This window comes from Myodes glareolus, chromosome 17 (genome assembly GCF_982192425.1).
Source record: "Myodes glareolus chromosome 17, mMyoGla1.1, whole genome shotgun sequence".
In the NCBI taxonomy this organism is placed as follows: Eukaryota; Metazoa; Chordata; class Mammalia; order Rodentia; family Cricetidae; genus Myodes; species Myodes glareolus.
The window spans coordinates 1,697,109-1,708,129 of record NC_142042.1 but is presented as its reverse complement, the minus strand read 5'-3'; the positions used below and the strand labels follow the sequence as shown (position 1 = coordinate 1,708,129).

The 11,021-nt window shown below is 45.2% G+C and overlaps 1 long non-coding RNA gene across 1 annotated transcript; it reads left to right on the top strand.

Annotated features, from left to right (window-relative positions):
* The first annotated feature begins 1,080 nt into the window (after window positions 1–1,080).
* LOC125412747 (uncharacterized) lies at window positions 1,081–1,826 on the top strand. The gene is made up of 2 exons (XR_007235684.3): window positions 1,081–1,383; window positions 1,596–1,826. It is a non-coding gene; the product is annotated as an uncharacterized LOC125412747 (long non-coding RNA).
* Window positions 1,827–11,021: the final 9,195 nt, after the last annotated feature.

Here is an 11,021-nt window from a genome sequence, read left to right as displayed (position 1 = left end):
CTGATGCTCATATTCCTTAGTGCAGATTCCTGAACTGGGGACCTGACTTCCTGCTGTCATTACCCCTTCTTGCCTTGGAATCACCGAGGACAGAGCAGTGGAGGCTGTAGGTATAGGCAGCAGAGGAGGGGTGTGGGCAGAGGGTGGCTAGGAAGCAGAGGACGGGTGTGGGCAGGGGGTGGCATCAACAAAAAGACCGAGTGAGAAAAGCCAGACACAGGAAGATGAAAGCTGTGTGATGCCACTCGTCTGGGAGTCTAAACATGCCACCTTCGGAGCAGTAGAGTGGAGTTGGCTGGTGGTTATCAAGAACTGGGAAGGGGGTGGGGAAATTTGATCACAGCCACCAACTTCCACAGACAAGACTAGTTAGTCACAGAGATCTGATTATGGTGCAGTGAACAGTCAGTACTGATGTACGGTTGATTTGTTTATTGTTGTTATAGTTAAGACATGAGCTTTTGAGTCCTCAACACACACACACACAAAGAGAGAGAGAGAGGCAGAAGAAGAGGGAGAGAGAAAGAGGGAAGGAGAGGGGAGGGGTGAGCATAGATGGTAATGGATGCACTCATTTGTGATAAACAGTGCATGCGTCAAAGCTAAGCAGTTTCACGTAAAGTAACTAAACCCTGGAGAGTTAGTGCCTCTGTCAGGTATGGAGGAGGACACCTGTAGTCTCATCACTTAGGAGGTGCAGGCAGGAGAATCAGGGCTCTAAAGTCAACCTAAGTAACATGGAACCTTGTCTCAAACAACAAAAAAGACTTACGTGTGCTCTAAGAACAATGCTGGAGGAGGAGGGGCAAACAGGAAGGCTTGTACTCTTGTACCCAGTCAGGCTAATGGTAATGACTCTAAAGCCAGCTTAGAAAGGGACAGGAGGCAGAGGAGGGAGGGCAGAGATCTGGCCTCAGCTCTAATGACCAGTCTTCACTTGGTCATCTCAACAGTGCTAAGGGGAATGGCTGGTGTGAGTCTACTAGACCTCTGGTGACTGAGCCAGAGTCACTGCCTGTTGGTTCTGCTGGACTTTGCACCCTCACTTCCCCCGTGTCTCATCTCTGCTTCCTTACCAGGTTGTCCTATGAACCCTTCTTTGGGAATCTTGTTGGAGTTCTGCTTCAGCACAATGAAGCTAACGGGTATCAGAGAAGACTGTCTCCTTCATCTTCATAGAAACAGCACTTGAGAAACACTGCCAGCTGCAGAGAGATGGTCACGATGCCTGACGTCCATCGCCCCAGCCTTTCCATCAACTGCACTGACAAACTCTCTTTCACGCCTTGGCCACAGTGAGCTGACCTGCAACTAGGAGACACACTCAACAGAGAGATGCAAAGCGGCTCCTTTCTTTATCCCATCCAAGAATTCCTCCTGTAGGTAAGTGGGGCAGCCTGTGAAGCCCCAACAGAGGAGAATCACTGTTTTCCATGACGCTCACTGTGACCTCAGTTCCTTGGGCCCAGTGTTTCGTTTGTGAATCAAGTGTTTTTCATTAGAGTCGCTCAGCTGCCAAACTTCCCAGTGAACAGACAGAAATTCAATCTATCCAAACAATTTCTGTAACATGCATCATGTCTATGTTATAACAGGAAGAGAGGCCCTGGAGAGACAGCTCCGGCGCGAAGAACACTTGCTGCAAGATCTTGCAAAGGACACAGACTGGGTTCCCAGCACCTTCATCTGGTGGCTCACAAGTGCCTGTAACTCCAGTTCCAGAAGATCCAACATTCTCTTCTGGTCTCTGTGGCACACAAATTTACTCAGGCATACACGCAAAGAAATAAATCTTTGAGTGGGGGAGGAAAAGAAAAAGGACAGAACTCAAGTGTCCAATCAGATTGAAACCCATCTATGCTTCCTCCTTGTCTACAGTTCAGTAGACCCTGTCACGTGGCACTGTCTGCAATCTGTAGCCACTTCTCCCTACATCACCTCTGGGGTCCAGTCACAGAGACCCCTTCCAGCAATGTGGATGGGAGGCTCTTCCTGAGCCTGATTCCTTCTCTTTCTCCTCACACCCACACCCTGACAGTCTCAGTCTTCTTGAGTTATTGATGACTCAAGTTTCAGAACTTATCCAATACTGTACTTTTCCCCAGAAGCCCTCTTTGATGTCCTGTCTCCTTCCAAATTTAGACCAGGGCTTCCTCCTACGTGCCCTCTGTGTCCCTTTTTTTCCTTTTTCAGTACACAGTGCAGATAAGTGTGTCTATTTTAAATAAAACCATATAAGTGTGTGTGTGTGTGTGTGTGTGTGTGTGTGTGTGTGTGTGTGTGTAAGAGAGAGAGATGATGATGATGCCTTTTTAAAAACTGGTGTAGCTGGTGCCAAATATGAACCACAGATTGTCTCATCAGAATAAGCGTGTGGGTGGGGGTGTGTGCAGATAATCTACATGTCTCATCAGAATAAGCGTGTGGGTGGGGATGTGTGCAGATAATCTACAGTCTCCACTCCACCTGTGTCTCTCAGAGCGTCGAACACAGCTACAGTTCAGCCTGGGAGCAGCAACCAGAGAGCCCTTGTGGGTTAACATCTGGATCTGGAATCCTTTAGTCATGTTACTTGTCTTTCTCCCATAACAGGATATTCGAGCTTTCTTAGAAAACAGATGTCTGAGATAAGTTTCCCAGTACAGAGAGACAGGTTGATCACTCAGTGTCTTTATTGTTATATTAAATTACGAATTAGTGTCCAGGGACAGCTAACTCTAAAGACTGCTTTTAAAAATAATTTTATTTCCAAACTTGTCTAATTTAATAGTCAGATAGATAGATTAGGGGACAGACATTGAATTATGGAACAAAGGATAAGACCACACAAGAAAGTTCTGGAACCATGAGGAGCATGGCGGAGCAAATGGCACCTGAATGACATTAGCTTGACTCAGAATTTCTTAACCTCATAAGGGCCCAAAGGTAATATGCAATCAGTAGGAAGTGTACTTTGGAATTTAAATGTTGATTTGTTTTTCCAGAGCCAAGGGTATAAAGGGCAGCCCTTTCTCGGTGCTGGGCAATGGCAGAGCGCCACGGCTCTCCATCAGCCAGAGACTGTGAGGGTAAACAGCCAGTCAGAGCTCTTGGTGGACCCTGTTGCTAGGCCAATGTTCAGCAGGTTGGGTGAACCACATTTCAGCTTATGTGGGTGTGTCAGATGTAACCCCACTGCAAGCTATGGAGGGCATATTAAATATTGATTCATGTTGCTTCTTACGCAGGAGAAAGACTAGTCCGTAACCCAAAAGGCAGCACTCGGGCAGAACAACTGAAGGGCAGCATTTACAGGAAGACTTCCTTTAGGCACACAGTGCAAAGACCTTTGCCAGCAGGCACCAGCAGTCAGTACTAGAAAGTGCTAGTTCAAGGATCTTTGGTCATTCCTTGTAGAGAGGTGTTTACCCATCTTTTGGCATAGTTTTTTATGTTGCCAAGTTTTACCCTTATAGGATGATTATTCTGGGTGTTAGTGCCTTAGCTGCACATTAATCAACTCCTGAAAGGAGAGCATGATTAGCGTGGTCACTCTCCCGTGTCATCTGTGCTCTTGCCTAGCATTAGAGTGAAGGAAACACGCATTTCCTTGAGCGCAGCCTCGCTGAAGGGTGTTCATCAACACTGTCTTCCGAGAGCTCACCACTGCCAACTGAAGACCCCAGTGAGAGAGGAAGCTGTGGTGTCACGAGGACTTTCCAGCCACTGGCAAATGCCTTTAAGATCTTAATTACCCACCTTCCCCTGGAAGTGACTTCTCTACCAGTGTGGGTTTAACATCTCCTTCTGCCTTCCAAATTTTCTGCTCTCTTATCCTTCCTCTTGTGTATCAGGATCTAGACTAAGGTTGTCTAAGCTCAGTCATTAATGCTCCGCTTTTGCAAACCTGACCAGCTGTATCAGAATAATGAGCATTTACATAAATACATATTTTATGACTTTTTTGTCTTGAGAAACAATAACAATGAGCTACTTTCATATTTCTGTAATGTACTTTAAAAATTATCACCATCAAATTTTAAATTTGGATGTAACAAATCACTCTTTGGAAAACTGACTGACCTTGCTGGGTTTTAACACTGGCATGTTAGAAAGATCCAGAAAAACCTAAATTAAAATCTCTTTGTCCAAATCTCAATCTAGACCAATTAAATCAAAAAGACAACAGCTGAGAATAATGATATAACTAAAGACAAAATTTACCATGCAGAAACTCTTCATTCTAGATTGAAAATTTCTATATAGACAAAATCATAGAGGAATAAAAAGCTACTTTTTTAACTAATTCCAATTTTTCCCCTTCCACCAGAGATTTATGAACTAGAATTCAATTTCCACCTTCGTCAATAGTTCTAATAAAAGTGTAGGCTTACAGGGGCTGGAGAAATGCTCTTCCAGAAAATCCAAGTTTAGCTCCCGCTACCTATATAGAGCCTCACAACTACCTGTAACTTCAGTTCCAGGGGGTCTGGCATTCTCCTTTGGCCTCCAAGACTGCCAGGTACTAAGATGGTGCATTTACACACATACAAGCAAAACACATACATATAAAATAAAATAAATCTAACTTTTGTTTAATTAAAAAAGATCAGTGAGGGTTTGAGTATGGGATGTCTTACAGGGGCTTGTGTTCATAGTCTTGGATCACAGTGCTATCTCTAAGGCTGTGAAGCTTTTAAGAGATGGGCATTGGCTGGAAGTAACTGAATAGGCTATTGGACTCCATGCCAGCCACCACTCTGTTTCTCAATCCCCTGCCCCACACTCCTACTGCTGTGGGTCTGAGACACCCCACCCTGCCTTCTCCACCGTGACGAACTGAAACCCCTCAGATACTGAGTCAAAATAGACCCTGCATTGTTTCTTTCTCTTGGGCATTTTGGTCATGGCAGAATAGCAATTAGAACAGACTATGAAATGGAATTTATAATTAGACACCTTGACTTTTCTTTCTGAAACCCCCATTAAGAGTATTAATGGTCTACATGCTCCAAAAATCTCAGTCAAGATGACACTGGTGATCTTCAGAGACTCCCGGATGATCTGCCTGATGACTTTATCATTCTCTTGATGGATATTTGCCTCTTGCCTTTGATCTGAGGGGGGTTGGGTTTACACTTCACTGGCACATGGACTCCTCTCCACAAAGCCTGGCATAAATGGCCCCAAATCTTCATAAATGAGTACGCAACTAACAGAAGAGTGGATATATGTGAGACCCTTTGCCAACAACAACCGAAATTTTGCATGAGATGAACTCCAATTCTCCGACCTTCACGAGCAAACATCTGCCAGGTGCTAACAGCAAGTGTTAACAGTAAAAGCTACTGAAGCATAACAAGCGCTGCACTGCGTTGTACCTGATGGATGTGACTGTTGCCCTCAGGTTTAAATCAGTCAGTTCCTGTCGCATGCTGCAGACAGACCCAGGCTCTGGGTTGTCTTGTCTTGAGGTTGTCAGAGAGAAGGCTATTTTATTCCCTACACGTCCCATTCTACTTTCCTATAACAAATGTGAGTGGAGGAAACATGCCTGAGTAGCAGCCAAGAATAGGACACACTCTGACGGTACAGCTCCAAGAAGCTCTCTGTCACTCATGATACACTCACTGGCACCCATCCTTTGGGAAACCAGAAATAAGAAGGCATAAGTAAAGAATCTCCCCCCCCCCGTGTGAAACTGGGGGCAAAATCATTTTCCTCTCCTGTTATTTTGGGAGAAAATAGCTAAGAGGTTGATGAAGAACTAGGGGAAAATGAAATATTTTTCTTTAATCTCCATTCATTCATTTATTCTTATGTCTATGTATTTATTCATATATTATTATGTGTTCAGAGATGAGTACTTGGTAGACATACAGTAGCACTGCACTAGCCCCTAGGAATGCAGATAAATGAGGGGTGGTATAGTTATCAGTAAGTCAGACTGTAGTTGGGATGTAGGCACCTACACAGAACAGTATTCAACATTATCTGGAGAGCATGGTTTCAGAACCGAGTTTGGCCTTAGTTTAATTCATTCCACTGACGATGTAACTCTAGTTTACACTTGTGAAATCTTTCAGCACACATGTATGCACATACACACTCATTTGGACTAATTACCAGAAGATAGGTGGAAGCTAAACTTTGAGAATAGAAAGCAAGGGAGATGTAGAACTGGTGTATTGAAGAACTTTGGTGAGCACAGGCATGGAGAATCAGTTGTGAAATGAGCTGACTAGAAACTGTGTTATGGGGGCTGGAAAGAGAGCCCAGAGGTTAAGAGCACTGGCTGCTCATCTAGAAGTCCTGAGTTCAGTTCCCAGCAACTACATGGTGGCTCACAACCATCTATAATGAGAGCTGGTGCTCTCTTTTGGCATGCAGGCATACGTGCAGGCAGAATACTACATCCATAATAGGTAAATAAGTCTTTTAAAAATGGTTTTTAGGAAGGTACATAGAGAAAATTACATAGGCTAACCATAAAGTTGTTTCCAAAGTGAAGCATATCAGAAGTGAAAAGGAATGTTAAAATAATTAAAGTTGTATAATTTTAAATTTCTAGATATTCTCCTAATATTATTCAGTAAATTTTTCAAAAAATAAAAACAGCATGTCTATGTGCATTGAAGATAAAACAAATATCTACATTCTATAAATATACGCAGAATAGTTATTCTTGACATAAATATTTGAGGTCAACCAACTTTAGACAAGTGCTAAATACCCTTTGAATTATGGGATAAAAATGACTTAAGGGGCCAGCAGTGCAATGTTGTGACGTAATGTGACGTGTCTGAATGTCGGGTGACAAGGCGGACTTGTATTGGACTCACAATGGAAAACTCCTCAAGCTTAACAGTCTTGGGGAGTCCTGTCCTTCTGGTCCACTGCCTACAGTGCATGTGCCTCTCTCTGCTTCATGCTTTGCAGCTCAGTAAGCATCTCACAGTCTAGAACCTCCAGCATCCTGGGATCTCCATGTCGTGGGTATCACCTTCACAGCTTTACACAGCAGCCCCTGGGGGGCTGCTCTGCAGGAAATCTGACCCTTGCTCTTATTACCAGGTCTCAGTGGCTATCTGGAACCTTGAGAGGCGCAAGCCTCTCAGTCCTTCATCTTTCGTGCCTGCAAAGCCACGGTCACATCCACACACTGCATTTGTGCTGTTACCTGGACCTGGAAGCTGTCAATTCCCGGCTCACGCTAGGTGGTTGCTTCCTACTCTAGGTGCTCCTTCATGGCTCACTCTAGGTGGTTGCTTCTCAGTGGCATCGGGCTCTCAGGATAAATTCACATAAGCTGGCACCTCTGGTGGGTGGCGTCTAACCCTCCAGACATCTTTTTTGTCTCAGTGCAAAGCAGGAGGGTTCTCTTTAGTGATGATAACTGTTTAACAATTACTGCTACTATGTCTGAATTTTTAAACTAGTTTTTGCTCTTTCTTCACCAAACTGTTCGTTTTCCTTTTCGTTTTTGTTTTTTTTCCTCTCAGTATTTTCTACCACTGTAGACGGGGACAGTGGTGGGTGGTAACCACGGCATAGCTTGAATGCTATCCTATCTGGAAATTCCTCCACCAAACAAATCATCCCATTATTCACGTTCTCAAAACATGGGCAGAAAACAAACAAACAAAATAAAACAAAAACATGGACAGAATATAGCAAAGGTCTTTGTCAAACCTAACATGAGTAGCCTCTACCCAGTTTTTGGTAAAGTCTTTATTCCCCTCTGAAATCTCATAAGCCAAGCCTCATGTGCTATCTGTGGATTGTTTGTTGTTGTTGCTGTTTGTTTTTTAAGTGCCCTAGCCTTCCAAACCCCAATAGAGTGTCCTATTAAGCTGTTTTACAGTCTTCTGGGGCTTCTCTGGTTTGCAGTTTCCAACTTTTCCACTTTTCTCATGCAAACCAGCTCCAAGGGCCTGTGCAGCACGCAGTCAGGTTTGCCACATCAAGGATCTCATTTCTCAACGAGGTGTGTGTGTTCTGTACTTCTCCCACAGCTGTGATAAGATACTTGACAAAAAGCAGTTTAAAGCAGGCGGGGTTTGTTTGGCGTTAGTCAAGTCTATCACTGTGGGGAAGGCAGGCTGCTGCAGTGAGGAACACCTAGTCACACTGTGCCTGCTGAAAGGAAGGAGAGAGAGACAAACAGTGGTGGTCTGCTTGCCTTTTCTTTTCATTCAGCGTGGAATTCCACTCTATGGGATGGTGCTTCTTACATTTAGAATGGATCTTCCCTCTTCAGCTGAACCTCAAAACCTCCTCACAGGCACTTAGAAGTATGTTTACCATCACAATTGTAATACTTGCAAACTACCTTCTCATAGCTCATAAGGTCAGCCATGCTCTGTACCTGGTCAGGACTGAGGGATGCTGGGGGAACCTGGCAGCCAGGTCCGCTTTGATGTGTTAAACAGGCACCTTAGTCATTTGAAACCTAACATTCCTTAGACAGTTTTTGTAGCATTTCCCTCTCACAAGAATCTGTCCAAGGAGAAAGATATTTGCTAGGATGGAGCAATTAACCTCCATGTATGACCTTGGCTTGCTGAAGTCTCCCAGCCCTGGGGACAATTCCGGGTATAGAGTATCTTGATGGCCTCTGCCTGGACCTCATTATGGGGGAATTCCAGTCTTCTCTGAATTTCCTCTCATTCCCTAGTGGGTTGTGATCCCAAAGCTGTCAGACCCAGTCTTCTGCTTCAATACTGCTGGAGGACTTGGCTGCTACTGTGGGGTCCTCACCACTCTCCAGCCAGAGCCACCCACCACCCGACACTTGACACCTGGTTCTCTGGGAAAGCATCCCCCTCACCCCCCACAGCTCTGCAGCCTGCCCACTCATGGCAAAAAGCTCCTCTCTCTGGGCAAATACCCCTAAACGATGTGCTTTCTTATTTGTCCCCCAACCCCCACCTCTCTCAGGGGACCTAGCACACATCCCCCTGCTGGGTCCAAACCATCCCAGCAATTCCTTCCACATCCCACAGGACCTCCATGCCCTGAGGTTATGGTGCCACAGTTAGGCGCCCATGCACCTCAGGTCTTTCTACCACCATCAGTCCCCTGGGGCAGAGAGCACTCCCTGGTCTCTTATTTCTTGAGACAAACTTGCAAGCTTAGATTAAATTGCAAAGGGGCACATCTTCCTCGCTGTTTTATGTAATTTACTAATCTGCTCTGGGAGGTAATACTCTTCATGCCCCTCCCTCCCCCATTCCACTCACATTGTATTTTAACTCAGCAGTGTTGGCTCAGACCCTTTGTCTCCTGGTCTCAGGAATCTTGAGGGAGAAGCAGGTTCGTGGTCATAACATTATTAATGACATTGGTGTCTTCTCAGTTCCTTCTGAGCACTGACCTGTAACCTCTCACACATTAAAACACTAGTGTTTATTCCCTCCAGGGAAAGTACAGTCCCTGCGTCTAGAACAGAGGATACATTGTTGGGGTTTGTTTTTAAACTTGACAGTGCGGCAGTGGTCTTGAGAGCCAGATTTAAAGAAGAAAGCAGTTTTCTGAACACTAAAACTTTCTTTTGACGACTGGGAGCTAAAATGTGGAGGAACAACTGATTGGGTCAGGTGAGAAAGAGTCTATGGAGAATAACAGAACATCCAGAGAAAGAGAGGAAGGCCACAGAGGAGAACACCAGGCTGAAACCCTGTGATTTAGGCCTCAGCTCACAGGCTGCAGGGTTAGGGTTGGGGTGGGATCTGGAAGGCGGACGACAGACGGACAGCTGACCACAGCTGACCAAAGCAAGAAAACAGACGCTGACAATGCTATACTGCTAAGTTTGGAAGGTCCTGTCGCGGTCACCAGAGATCCCCAAACACCCCTCCTTCTGAGCATGTGGCTTCCTGAAACAAAGCACAGCCATTACTCTGGGCAGCAAATGAAAGCAGAAAGGACGATGGTTTTTACTCTTGCTCCTCCCTGCTCCTCCCTGCTCCTCCCTGCTCCTCCCCGCTCCTCCCTGCTCCTCCCTGCTCCTCCCTGCTCCTCCCCGCTCCTCCCCGCTCCTCCCCGCTACTCCCCGCTCCTCCCCGCTCCTCCCTGCTCCTCCCTGCTCCTCCCTGCTCCTCCCTGCTCCTCCCTGCTATGTGAGTGTGAAGAGAACACATACAGGATGAGGAAGACTCCAGCAATCTGCCCTCCTGGTGGGCACAGCAGCAATACTGAGCTTCCACTTTCCACTGCTATTTCATCTCTCAACTTGTCTTCATCAGAAAGAATGAAAATAACTGCCTGGGAGTAAAAGCCATGACTTCAGTTATAGATGTGTGGGCATAGGAGATGCCCAAGAATACACGTTAAGAGTGTAGGTCTCGAAGAATGGATAAGGAAAATGTGGTACATTTACACAATGGAGTACTACATAGCAGGAAAAAAATAATGGCATCTTGAAATTTTCAGGCAAATGGATGGATCTAGAAAACATCACACTGAGTGAGATAACCCAGACCCAGAAAGACAAGTATATGGACACACTCATAAGTGGCTTTTAGACATAAAGCAAAGAAATCACAACCCCAGAGAACCTGGACAACAATGAGGACCCTAACAGAGACATACATGGATCTAATCTACAAGGGAAGTAGAAAAAGACAAGATCTCCTGAGTAAATTGGAAGCATGGGAATCATGGGAGAGGGTTGAAGGGAAGGGGGAGGAAGGGAGGGGAGCAGAGAAAAATGTATAACTCAATAAAATCAATAAAAAATAAAAAAAGAGTTAGGTCTGCATATGGGTCCAGGATCTGAAGGAGATTACAGTCATAATCACTACCATTGACTCGTGTGTGTGTGTGTGTGTGTGTGTGTGTGTGTGTGTGTGTGTGTGTAAGGTTGCGGGATAAGTATAAATGAAGTAAGAGGCTGCAGAGCTCAAAGAGACCTTACTAGAGGCAGATCGCTAATTCAGATGCAGAGGATTAATGCAGGTAGTTATATATTAATGATCCTAGTTGGAGAGTTGCTGGAGTATAAGCCATGGCACAGGGTTTCAGGACAAACCCAATGACAG